The following is an 11,523-nucleotide window of genomic DNA, read 5'->3' on the forward strand; positions in this document are numbered from 1 at the left end:
CCCTGGTTTGGGTCCACATAGTCCTAGGGCAGACTCAAGGGGGGAGGGTCGCCCCCATCAACCCATGGTATCCCCGAGACCCGGAAATCCGGAAAACATTATTAATAGCCATAGATGCCTACTTCCGAGAAAATGAGGGTTCAGTAGATTCTTCCCAGACCCTGTGGGAGGAGTTCAAATCCGTAATTCGGGGACAAGCACTGTCGCTAATTGCTGGCATGAAGAAGGACAGTCAGAAGGAGCTTGTAGAAGTGGAGGTAGAAATAGGGAGGCTGGAAGGCGAATTAGAGACCAGGGACACACAAGAGAAACTCCACACACTACGCCTCACACAAGAAGAGTACAAAGCTCTAGCAACAGACAAGGCCAAAGTCCTTGGAAGGGAAAAGTTAGGTAGAATATATGAGCCTAGGTGACAAGGCAGGGAAACTAATCGCCTGGCTCGACAAGAAGGAATGGGTGAGTCGTTTGGTACCGACACTAGTGGGTGCAGACAGCATTACTATCACTGACCCTCAAGAAATCGCAAATCACTTTGCCGCCCACTACAAGGCCTACACCATCCACAGAAGAGAACTCCCATGAATTACTATGTGACGTTGCGCTCCCAGTCTTGTCGGAAGATGACCGGCGCTTCTTAGACAGTGCGTTAACTAATGATGAAATAACGCAAGCCATCAGATCACTGCGCTCTGGTAAGGCTTTAGGCCCAAATGGTCTGCCTATTGAGCTCTACAAACTGACACTTGACAAAATAGCCCTGTATCTAAAGAGAGCAAAGAGTAGGGGACTCTGCCACAAGATCAGAGAATAGCCACATTGGTCACTATTCATAAAGAGGGTAAACCCAAAACAGACTGTGCCTCGTATAGACCGATCTCATTACTAAACGTAGAACCTAAAATCCTGGCCACACTCCTAGTGAACCAGCTGGCCAAATAATTGGAAGCTAGTCCATCCTGACCAATCGGGTTTTATGCCACACCGCAATACGGCACTGAACTTGCGCAGGCTGCATGGAGTGCTTGGGAGAGTGGATACCATCCAAGGGGACGCCGTGGTTGTATCATTGGATGCAGCCATGGCATTTGACACCATTGAATGGCCCTACCTCTTAGCTTTTCTTGCTAAGCTGGGATTCGACCCGGAATTCATCCAGTGGGTACGAATTCTATACTCGGAGCCCAAAGCTCAGGTCATAGTCAACAACAGGAAATCAGGTAAATTCTCTTTAAGTCGGGGTACCCGTCAGGGATGCCTCCTCTCCTCCCTCCTGTTTGCCCTCGTCCTTGAACCACTCGCGGCATGGGTTCTTCAGGATCCAGAAATACAAGGTCTGCGCTTGTCTCCCTGTTGGGAAGACCGTATCTTCCTGTATGCTGATGACATGCTTCTGTTCCTGGCCTCCCCAAGGAAGTCATTGGTGTGTGTCCTAGATATAATGAAGATCTTTGGTAGGTATTCTGGATTTTCTATCAACTGGACTAAATCCCTCCTGTATGTCCTCAAATGCTACTGACCCTCCCCTCCGATTGGCTGCCCAATCCAAATCAACACGGTGGGCTTTAAGTACCTGGGTATCTATATTACCTTAGATTCCAAACTCCGCTATACTTAACATCTTCTCCCACCGCTGCAGAGGCTTAAACGTGACATAGCTAACTGGAAAGCTCTCCCACTCTCATTGCTGGGCAAGGCGGCCCTCTTCATGATGATGTCGCTGCCCTGTTTCCTCTATGTCCTTGCAGAACACCTTGGACCCTGTCCCGGCACAGTATTTCAGAGAGGTCGAAGGCCTGCGGAGAGATTTGTTGTGGGATGGGAAACCCTGCATAGCATTGACCAAGCTCACACTAAATTGGTATGACGGGGGGATTAGCCTCCCTGACATAAAACGATATTACTGGGAGGCCCACCTTGCAGCCATTAATCAGGGCACCTACGGTCAACCTGATGATCCCGTGTATGCCATGGATAGATGGATCCTGCTGGGAGGGAATCTACAATAGGGCACTCTATTCCAAACCCAAACAGTCCCCCTTGACTTGACCAACTGATCACTCGGTCCAAGTCTGGCACGCTGCCAATAAAACCCTGGGCTGGGAACGAAAGCTGACTCTAGCAACTCCATTGTGGGACTCCGAACAATTAGGTGACCTATGGAAATCAAAGGGATTCGATAAATGGAACCCCATTGGGATTTCACAGATCAGAGATATGTGGGACAAGGGTGAAATGAAATCCTTTGCTTCCTTGCAGCAACAGCATGAAATGGCCACCTCAGAGCACTTTTGTTACACACAAATCCGACACGCACTGAAATCCCACTTCCCAGACGGCTCCTGCCCTCCAGAACCCTCTTCACTGGAAGGTAGACTATTGGATGGGTACCTGCCTGAGAAAACTAGGCCTGGGCTAAATTTCCGCTCCGCTCGCGGAAATTGCGATAATTTGACATTTTCGCGTTCTGCGGAGAGCGCGAAAATGTCAACATTTCCGCATTCCGCAGCTTAGCGATAATTTGTTTCTTGCTCGCGCTGTAAAATAATACATTTTCTCTCGCGCGCGATCGCCTTACCTGAATCCCCGCGTTCGCCAACAAGTTTTCCCGATCCGGTCGCGTTCTCCACGAGATGTTGGATTGTTGGTAGCCATTTGCGCTGTCTCGCGACAGTTCGCGCCCGCAGTAATGTCATTGGTCGCGCGATCACGTCTTTCTTCTCGCGATCATGCACCGCGAGAAGAGTGAAAACAAGATGGCCGCGCCCGCAAGCAACCGCATGGGTAAGTTGGCGAGCCGCGACCATGCAGAAAATACCACGAACGGGCGGGAAAAAAACTTCCGCATCTTCGTGATATTTCCGCGTGTTTGTGGAGATTTTTAACATTTTCGCGATAATTTGCGAAAGTCACTTTCGCAAATTCCGCCCACCCCTAGAAAAAACCCTATTACTGACTTATAAAAAACTGATCAGCAATATGGCAGACCCCCTTGGGCTGCTACGTGAGAAATGGGTGAGGGATGGTATCGAGTTGGATGATGAAGACTGGCAAGAAACGGTGTCCTCGCCAAGAGTAATAGCAATTTTGGCCAGGCTCCGACTCGTTCAACTCAAAATTCTTCATTGGGTATACCTCACGGGGCCTAGTTTGGTACGCATGGTTAGGGCTAACAGTGTAGATTGTAGGAGACAATGTGGCCAGGAAGAAACATTTTTGCACATCCTATGGGAGTGCGAGTACATACAGGCGTACTGGCACAACATCCACGATGTACTAAGTGAAGTGCTCACTATTATCATTCATCACGATGCACGCAGTTGCCTTCTAAACATATGGGAACCCACAGACTTAAACAACCACCACACACAATGGACCACACCAGGACTTATGCTGGCGAAGAGAAAAATTGCACAACTGTGGGAGGCGGCGCTCCCGCCAACAGTGGAGGCCTGGAAGGAAGACCTTGACTGGTGACAGTTTATACTGCCCGGGGATGCCCCAGGAAGTGGTCCAAAATATGAGACCCCTGGAACTCCTATCGTGGCCATATCTGCAACCCCCCACTTAACATTGACACAGACGATCCCTCCACCCCATAGTCTGCAATCATGATGCTCTGGCATCACAAGGTGTGAAATGCTTTTTCCTCTAATTGTACTGTACTTGATTCCACTGTGCTGTATCTCAGATGTCGATGTATGTTAATAAAAAATAATTTAATTTGAAAAAAAAATACTGTGTTTGGGGAGTGATCTAGAGTTGAAATAGATGCAATTCAGTCCCAGGATATTGAGATTGGAATTTATATCTTTCTTTAAGTGTTGGCTTGAGTATCTTGGCTTCCCCATTTGCAGTGAAGACATGTGAATGGGCCTTCCATCTCAGCAGGAGATGCTCTTACGCATCCCGTGATTTGTATTAGCTTATCTGCCAGGTCTAGAAGCTTATCTCTTGAGTACCTGAGGGGTGGGTTTTTGTTCGATATAAACGGGCCAGGGTTTCTGGCCCCTGGGCCCGTTCGGATGCGGGCGGGCTTGCCTTAGGCACGCCTTTGGTGGGCCAGCGGCGCAGCCGCACAGCAGCGTCATTTTTATAGTGTGGCATGGCTAATCTTGTAGCCCCTCCCTCAGCACTGCTGCCGGTGACTTCCAGTTTTGCGCTGGAGCTACGTGGCCGTTTCCATGTCCTCCGCCCTTCCAATGCTGGTAGGTACACTTTGCCCTTATCTATAATACAATTTAGCTTTTTCAGCCCTCAATTTAAATTCAAATTCAACAGTAAGATGCAGTTTGAGTAACAGTGCAATTCAAGTGTGCTAATCAGTGCAGTTAATAACTGATAAAATCAATTCACAATGATGCAGTTTAAAAAGTTTCTTAAAAACTGTTTACACTTTATCTAAAAGTCTCCCGCAACTTAGCTTGTCAGGTCTAGCAGCTTAGGTAAAAGCAAATTATTCAGTCCTTGGCCCACCAGGGACACCAAGGCATCGCTAAAACAAAGGAGAGGGTGAGGCTGCACTTCTGGTGGCCCGGCATTGATATTCTTGTGGAGCGCATGGTGAGAGACTGCACGGACTGCACTGTCTGCGTTAAGGTTTGTAAAACTAGCGTTCAACCAATGATAATAGGAGAGGCTCCCACACGGTGTTGGCAACATATAGCCTTGGACCTCTTGTGGCCTGTCTCCTCTAAGGCGGGCCAATCCTATGTTCTTGTCTTAAATGACATGTACTGCAGATGGCCTGAGGTCAAAGTAACACAGAGCATAGAAACCAGAGATGTTATAAAATTCTTAGAGAACATTTTCTGCAGGGAAGATCTCCCTGAATCCCTCCTGATCGACAATGAGGTTCAGCTTCTGTCAAGAGAAATGGTAGAGTTCTTGTCCAGCAAAGGAATTGAACACAAGCGGTGTTCTCTCTACCACCTCAAATGCAACGGAATGGTGGAGAGGTTCAACCGCGTTCTGAAGGAATCAATTCAACTGGCCAAAGAACAAAGCTGTGACTGGAGGTCTGTGATACTTGAGAGAGTTATGGCTTATTTCTCGACTCGTCATTGCACTACAGAGAAAGTTCCTTTTGAGGTGTTTAGGGGCACACCTCCAACACTTACATGTTCCAGACTTAGATGAGAGGGAGAGGTGCTGACAATGAGATTCGTGAAGATGCTCAATGGCAGGTGCTACAGGATCTCAAGTCAGCCAAATGAAAGGCTAACTTCGATGTTAGACATGCGGTTTCTCACACCTTGGTTAGTGTGGGTGACTGTGTGAGGGTGCGCTTTCCCCAGAAGTCTGGCGGTGCAAAATTATCCCCTCCTCGTAAGGTGACAAAGCTGTTTCGTAATTCTGTGAAACTCGATGATGGGCGTATTTGGAATTTAGGGAGGATCGCTCCTGTACGTCCCTTTGTTCCCTCCAGTCGAAACGCCCAATTTGTTCCTTTCAATGTTGTTCCTCCTCTGCATAGGAGCACTCGTACTTCTAAGCCCCCAGACAAACTACACAACTATATTTTGAATTGAATATTCTTCCTTGTTCTCACAATCTGCAATTTAGTGTTGGGGGAAGGTGTGTGGTAATTGCCTATGTGTTGCCTTGTGCTAGCGAGCTGCTTTCATGTGGAACACCCTACTCATATGACCCTAGAATGTAGAGAGTGCTTGGTCCCTGTTGCCAAGTGCTCAGAGTCAGTTGCTGCTGGGTGCCCTGTGAGTAGGATGCTTTGGTACCTAAAGCTCAAATAAAAGATGTTCATCTTGCCGCCTTCCTGCCTCCTGTACTTCTTAACACCACCACTAATGGTTTTTGATGGTACAAGCATGGTCCTGAATAACCAGATCCAAACACTCCTTTTATCTCTACAAAATCAGGGGGTTCGGTATATGTATAATTCACTAAAGACAAGGGATATGCAGTCCATAAACTAGTCACAGAGTCAGTGGGGTAGCTTGCTGTGCCATTACCGAAAAATCTTTTATGGGTCTCCAAAAATATATTCCTCGAAGCTACTCTCTTATACCTTTTTGAAGAAAGACCTTTACCTTCACTGTGTGAAGGTGCACTGTAAGCACTTTCCAAGACCCACAATACCCCACAGAGGATTGCCATCAACAAAGCTGCAGAAATCACATAAATCACTTTTCTTTTATGGGTCCACACCACATTACGTTGAGCCATAAGAACCATCAGCTGCTCTTCCTCAGCAACCAACCTACCAAAAGGATGCATTATGAGTAATAAATGGGGGCAAGAATGTAAAAGAAAATATGTATGTTCCCAGTGTCTGTCCGAGCCTCACTGGTACAGGCTCCTATTGTCCATCAATATATTGGCACTCTTGAGCACCGGCAGTGGAGCTTGCTTTGTCCTAAGCTCATATCCCATGTCAGTCACCTTCAGGGTATCCCATTACCTTCCCTATCTAATGTTCAAACAACGAAATTAAAACAAGCACATTTTTCATCAAGCTCAATGAATCTCCGTTGGTATTACAGCTTTAGTACAACCTATCTTCCGCAGTCCATCCGTTAACTTTTTTCTCCTTGGATGCACTTTCCCTCAGCTGAGGGTGCAAATTGTACCTGGCAGCCCAAGGCACTGTTGGATCAACAAACAATGGCACTTTAATGGCTCGTATTTCCAGAGGAAAAGCAGCCTTTAGCACATTTTCATTCTCCTGATCCATTTGAGTTAAAATTAGCTGGGCATCACTAAACGGGACATACTGAGACACTTGTTCAGTCTCAGAGTGCCCAATGCCATCATTCACCCAATGATCATGGGCAAAGGCAAAGGGACCCTGCTATAATGAGTTGCATGTATTCAGTTCTTACGGCCAGCGACCTTCACTGCCGTGCACATTGCTAGCAGGACCTGCTCTGGCCCCCTCCATCGTAGCTCCAAACTGTTCTTCCTCTGAAAATTTCTCACCAATATAAAATTGCCAGGCTGCATGTTGAGTCTGTGCCCCTCTGGTGCAGCTGGCAGGGTATCCTGGACCTGATGGTGTAAAGAACGTAAACTTTCAGTTAGGTGGTCAAGATAATCAATTAACAATGGGTACTCAATATCAGAAAACCGTCGAGGGTGAGGGATGCCCCAGACATTTGCTGGGCATCCAAACATGACCTCATACAGTGACAATTCTGTCCTGGAATGAGCTATCGCTCCTGTTGACATAAGAGCTAATGGTAAAGGATCTGGCCACTTTAACCCTGTTGTCTCCTGAATTTTTGCCAATATGAGTTTGAGAGTACCATTGTACTTCTCAAACAAAACTGGTAACTTTGAATGGTTGGCAGCATGAAACTTCGGCTTTATGTGCAAACCATCACAAATCAATTGGATCACTTTTACATTAAAATGACTTTCGTTATCACTCCAGATCAAACGGGGCAAGCCGAAACGATGACAGAACTCCTTCAGGATTCCATTTCAAAGCCAATAAGTTCGAGAAGGACAAAAAATCATTCAACATTAAATCAGTGTACCCGTATTTGAAAGAGGATTTTTGTACCAAACCTGATTCCAGAAAATTCCTGCCAGAATACCAAGGATGCTCCAAAAGAAGGTTTCTAACATTCTCTGATACATCATCTTCAGAATCCGCAGGAGAATCAGACTTAGGTCAACAAAAGCCACGCGAAAGATACAAACCCCAAACATGGGAAATGAGAACACGACAACAGTACTACAAAACATAAAGAAATCATCCATCATCAATCTATCCAACATGATTTTATCTAAAGAACAGACAGCAGGTTTGGAACTAGGACTTTCCTTTGTCCCTGGCGTGAAAACAGACTTCACCAAAGTAAAAATGGAGGCCATGGAATTATTCTGGAAAATACATTTAAAAGCTTTCTTCAAAGATAAGGAAGACGCTACGAGACTTGAGGCATCAGGACTACGTAATAAATCTACGTTTTGTCCACCAGCTCATAGTATCCCAAAGAACATCTTAGCTTTTGAACAAGCAGTGTTATCATCGCTAAATGTTCTGGAAAAGAAAAGGGTGTACATCAAAAATAATATCTCACAGGATCACAAAAAGGCCATAATTGCCTTGAAAGACCATAAATCAGTAGTCATAAGGCCAACAGATAAAGGTATTGCCATGGTCATTTGGTTCAAAGAGGCCTATTTACAAGAAGGTAGAAGTCACGTACAAAATACGGTATGGTACCAGTGCATCCCACAGGATCCAACAAAAGAGATTGCACAAGAAATACTGATGATAGTCACAGAAGGCAGTGAACAAGGCATCTTGGAACCTAAGGAATCCGAGTATCTCATCAAAAAATTCCCACGGACTCCCATACTATATTTTTTGCCAAAGGTGCACAAAGATGCTACCAACCCTCCCCGGTAGACCGATCGTGTCCGGGTGTGACTCTATTCTAGAGCCACTGTCCAAGTATATGGATATCTTCTTGAAACCATTTTTGTTGGATGTTCACTTCTACCTACGTGACACTATGGACTTCGTCAACAAAGTAGAAGGGTTTGCCTTTGATCCAAACATACATATCCTAGTAACTGTGGATGTTTAATCCCTTTACACTCAAATTCCTCAGCAGGATGCTTGGAGGCAATGGAATTTTATCTGGAACTACGGCCAATACCACACCAAGCACCAACGGAGTTCATTCTCAGTTTGGCCTCAGTTTCTCTTCGGAAAAACTTTTTCAAATTCGATGAGGATTTCTTCCTACTAATCAAAGGGGCAGCTATGGGTTATCCCTTTGTCCCAGAAATGCCTGTACTGTATATGGCCCAGTATGAACATAGATTCATCTACAACAACCCGGAAATTGACCAAATAATACAGTGGTACCGATATATCGACGATGTGTGGTGCATATGGAAAGGTTCGGAAGCATCAATGAATTTCATGTATGGTTGAACAACCGCAGTCCTGACATCAAACTAAGTTTGGCATATAGCAAAAGGAACCTCCCCTTCTTGGATGTGGAGGTGAAATCATCATTGAATGGGCTGATGATGACATTACATATGAAACCAACAGGAAAAAATAATGCCCTGCATTTCAGAAGTTATCACCCCAGAAATTTGAAGAACAATTTGCCCTATGAGCAATTATTAAGCATTAGACATAACTGTACCAGACGTGAGGACTTTGAACGTCATACCAACACATTGAGGGAGAAATTTAAGGAGGGAAGTTACCCCCAAAAGCTCCTCAAACAATCACTGAAGAGAGCCTGGTTCACGCCTAGGGAACACTTGTCCAAAAAAAGCAAACCAACAACTGAACGCATTGTTTGCGTTACGGCATTTGGACCCCATACCCATCCTTTAAAGAAGATTGTCCGGAGCAACTGGCATCTAATTGAAGGATCCATACCAAATATTGGTCCTCCACTTGTTGCGCTGAAAAAGAATCGCAACATTGGCGAGCAAGTCATATGCACAACTGTATTGCCCAAAGAAAGAACAGATATTCTTCGCACTATGATAAATCAAAAACCCATTCAAGGGCACCATAGATGTGATATCTGCTAGGTTTGCAATTCCACCATAGAAGGAACTACCTACACGGACGGTCAAAGACATTGGCGACATAATGAATTCACAAATTGCAAGACCAAAAATGTGGTGTATGCCATCATATGTCCCTGTAAGAAAACGTATATAGGTAGAACAAGCCAAGAAGTGAGACAAAGGATTGTTCAACACCGCTCCAGACTGAAGAACAAAGTCTTGACTGCGCCTATGGTTAATCATTTTGTTACATTAAAACATTCTGAAAATGATTTTAATTGGACTGTTTTATGTGCCATCAAACCAAATCTGAGGGGTGGTGATCCCGAAGCGCTGTTATCTCAAAAAGAAGCATTCCTCATTATGAAATTTGATACAGCCATGTGGGGACTCAATGAGATGTCCGAAATCATGAAATTATAAAAAGCATTTCAGGAATAAGACACAACAATCCGTCTAAACTGCATCTACCAGAATGCAACAGCTTTCAGAATCCACTCCGGTTCTTGCAAATAAGCCTTTTGGAATCACGCAAACAAGCAGGAAGTCACAGTTGATTCAGAGCAGAAACCCAGGAACACCGTCGTGTTTGAATTCTTCCAGGAGAAGGCAAGTGGCATTTAATAAAATACAGCTTTCTGTGAGACCAGCGAGCGGGAAAAGTTTGTCAGAGTCAGGCAGAGAGGTTCGCCTAATTAACATGCTGCGTGCCCCTCTCAGACAGCGAATTCCAAAACTGACAGCATGGTAACATAAGCCATTCCTTTTTCCTCAGACTAAAGAACAAATGAGAAAAGGAAGCACTGAACGTCCTGAAACTTGCTTGTTTTAAACACGTCTCCAGTGATTCTGAGTCAACTAAGGTATGCTGTGTCCCCTAAATGTTCGAGTATCATTACAACCGTGTTCTCTACAAGTATCAAATTATTTATATACGCACACTATGTTGTAATTCGTAGTAACATCGATAAAGAAACATCTGCCCCTGAGAATAACAACCCAGAGAATTCGGCAAAGAAGCAGGTACTTTATAACTGAAAATTAAACATTTTTGAGAGTTTAAAAGTGGTAGAACAGGGCCTTTAGAACTAAAACACATATTCATTATTATTTCCTAGTTCTCAAGACCAAGTCCTAGTCCTGAGGAGAACCCCCCCCCAGCAAGATGGGGTTCGAAATGGGTTGACTCCAGCTAATGGGTCAAGAGACACAGGGTGTGCCACGTGGGAATAATTTACACCTCTTTCCCCGCCAAGGCAACACCCTCAAACGTTTTGGAAATCCCATAGCTTTTGACACTGGCAGGACAGCAGACTGAATCCCATGTTAAAGAACCATTGTGTCGGCCTAGTGTAATTTGAAATAAGGACTGGGTCGTTTTGTATTGTATGTCATTATTTACGGTCATTGTATCTTTTTACTGTATTTCACTGTGTTGTGTTACAATGTGTTGTTATTTAATTCTATTGTAAGTATCACCAGAGAATATCTTTAAATAAATGCTGTCCAAGATATGTCATGAAAATAATGGCATAATCTTGTTTTTGAAAAAAACAAAAGTGAAATAAATCACACAGACTTTGGAATGGTTGTCTAAGGTCATGTTGTTTCATTAATATGTGATGAACAATCTATCGAGACCATGGTTATGGCAGGGGTGCTAAAAGTCACAGTTGTCATAGACGGCAAAGGCAACGAAGGAGGAGGAGTAGCCACAGCCACAGACATCGAGACAACAGCAGTAGATACAGGGACAGTGGAAACAGCAGTAACAGGCGTCTGTGAAGGCACAGGGACAGTGGGATATATCCTTTGCGTGGCATATGGGGGCGGGGGTTGGGTGTCTAACAATTCTTCCACAAAAGTATCAGTTTCCTCCTGAGCCATATACGATTTATCAACATGCAATCGAAATCTCCTATCTCCACATTGTTCTCCCTTCTCCTGTTTTCTCTATCATATACTACAGCTTTCTGAGTCAGTGTCTGCATCTTTCTTTTTCGTACATCT

At 44.8% G+C, this 11,523-nt stretch overlaps 1 long non-coding RNA gene across 1 annotated transcript; it reads left to right on the forward strand.

Annotated features, from left to right (window-relative positions):
• Positions 1 to 9,993: 9,993 nt before the first annotated feature.
• LOC146821710 (uncharacterized) lies at positions 9,994 to 10,997 on the forward strand. Its single transcript, XR_014962758.1, has 4 exons — positions 9,994 to 10,122; positions 10,289 to 10,376; positions 10,473 to 10,536; positions 10,632 to 10,997. It is a non-coding gene; the product is annotated as an uncharacterized LOC146821710 (long non-coding RNA).
• Positions 10,998 to 11,523: the final 526 nt, after the last annotated feature.

Source organism: Triturus cristatus, chromosome 6, assembly GCF_964204655.1.
Source record: "Triturus cristatus chromosome 6, aTriCri1.1, whole genome shotgun sequence".
Taxonomy (NCBI): Eukaryota; Metazoa; Chordata; class Amphibia; order Caudata; family Salamandridae; genus Triturus; species Triturus cristatus.